Raw genomic sequence first — 2,356 nt, 5'->3', positions numbered from 1 at the left:
GGCCTCCAGGCTTCGCTCCCTGGAAGGGGCCACTTGGGGACGTGGACCTTCCCCTCCAGGGTCCCCACCCCAAGACAGGGCCCAGGGAGGCTGGGGGTCCAGCTCCAAACCCCGCTCCGGGCTCCCTGGTGAGAAGTCAGCCAGCACTGCTTCCTGGCTCCTGGTTCTGTGCACTCACTTCTCTGAGGACCAGCCGTCCCTTTGCACACCTGCACACTCATGTCCCTCACACACGCACACTCTCCTGTGCACACTCACACACGCACACACGCTTGCACTCTCGTGTGCACATTCCCATGCACACTCACACACACTCACCCCTCACCATCCCCCACACCCGCTCTCCAGAAAGACTCAGAAGCTCCTCTACAGGCCACTCGTCAGCCCCAGGCACGCGAAGCTCGGTAGCAGCTCCCAGGGGCCTCCAGGGCAGGAGGGGGGCCGACACGAACGCACTCCGGGAGGACAAGGGTGTCCCGAGGATGGGGACCCAGGCCTCCTCCCCTGGCTCCCACCCCCGGGGGTTTCTGGGATCCCTACGAGGACATCAGCAGAGCAGGAGCTCTGGCCGTGCAGCATGCAGCCCGCCAGGGCTCGCTGGGCTCACCTCCTGTGCTGGAAGCTCCCTGGGGGCCCCGGGCTTGCGGCAAGTGCCTGCTGGATTCACTTTTCCAGGGGCATCTATGTCTTCACGAGCTCCTGACATCTAAGGAATGACCATCTCGCGGGGGGGTTCAAGATGGCTCTGGGACAGGGGAGAGCGCACCACAGTCGGGACCAGAGCCACCAGGCCCGGGCCAGGGAGGGACCCCTCACTTCCTGGGCACCTCTGGTATCCCTCACACAGGTGGTCTGGGGCTCCTGGGTAGTAGCTATGAAACCACCTGAAACTGGAAAGGCTGCTCATGCCTAAGGCGTCGTCTAGACCTGGGGAGAAGCACCCCTGCTCAGAATGGAGGGAAGTGGCCCCACAGGGCAGAGCATGGTCTGGAGAGAGGAGATGGCGCCTCAGAAAGCAGCGCGTTTCAGGCGGAGCGTGCCTGCCTTCGCACGTTCATGGGACCACACGTGGCCGTCGGTCAGCAGCTGGCCGTGTGGCCTTCCGGCGTGCCGGCGTCCTCCCGCACAGCCCCGACCGGTCAGCGCGTGCCGGGCCAGCAAGTGCAGCTCGGGCTGTCCAATTCCGGGGGCGGGGCCTGCTCACCACCTCCCAGGGGCTCCGTGTGATGGCAGAGAACCCACAGGAAGGCCCCCTACTCCTGCACGCATGCACGGCCCCTGTGGGGTGGGCTGTACTGCGGACGCACCGGCGCTCCGTGGTTTGCTTGAGCCAAACTGGCCAGGACCGGGGCTGGGATCACAGGCTGTAGGGATGGAAGGGGCCTGGGGATGTCCTCTGTGCTCCTGCTGGAGAGACTGACTGAAGCCAGGAGGATGCAGGTCCCCCAGGCATGGCGCGGCTTGTGGCTGGGGGCACCGAGCCTGTCTGTGCCCTTGCAGTGCCCTCCGTCTGCCCTGCTCCGCTCTGCTGAGAAACGCCCGCGGCAGGCACCAGCCCCCGAGGTCACTGGCGCCCAGGGGCTGGTCTCACAGGTGTGGGCGGCCTCCCTCCCCGCTGCTCCAGCCGCTGCCGCTGCTGGCCTGCTGTTGGCCACTGTAGGACAGGGCCACACAGGGAGGCCAGCCGCGGTTCCAGGCCCCTGCCAGGCGGCCTCCACACAGCTGCTGCTTGTGTGCTCCCGCGTGTGGACCACAGTCAGGAGCTGTGGGGCCCTTCCTGGGCCAGGAAGCTGGAGACTCAGATCCCCCAGGTCCAGGACTGGGCAAGGGCCATGGGGTGAGGAGAGCAGTGCTGGAGAGCTTCGCCCTTCCGAAACTCAGAGGGAGGCCCTGGCTGGAGCAACAGAAATTCAGTTTGCCAAAGCTGGAACAACATCCGAAGTGGGAACTGGGAGATGCGATGGGAAGAGATTGAGTGGAAGTCCTATGGGGAAGAGACATCAAAGGGGAAGGGGTACAGAAGAGGAAAATAAGATTACAGCCCTACCCCCGGTAGTGGGAGCCCGGGGTTGGGGGAGAAGGGCAGCAGGTGGGGGCTTCCTGGGAGGCCCCAGGTGAGCAGCAGGTCCTATGGGTACCGATGCGAGGAGAGGGAAACGAGGGGGTCACAGACACTGAGGAAGGGGATGAGGAGGGGGATGGGCCAAGTTGGCTAGTCCCCTTCCAGGGGCCTCCCAGTGGAGGCTGCAGGATTCCCCAGTCCGGCTGAGCCAGAGACGGAAGGCAGAGTGAGGAGGCCATCTAGCGGCGGGGGCCAGTGGGGAGGCGGGGGCGGGCCCAGGAGGGCGCCTCCTGG

The sequence above is a fragment of the Ailuropoda melanoleuca genome, chromosome 1, assembly GCF_002007445.2.
Source record: "Ailuropoda melanoleuca isolate Jingjing chromosome 1, ASM200744v2, whole genome shotgun sequence".
In the NCBI taxonomy this organism is placed as follows: Eukaryota; Metazoa; Chordata; class Mammalia; order Carnivora; family Ursidae; genus Ailuropoda; species Ailuropoda melanoleuca.
This window is presented reverse-complemented; position numbering follows the sequence as displayed.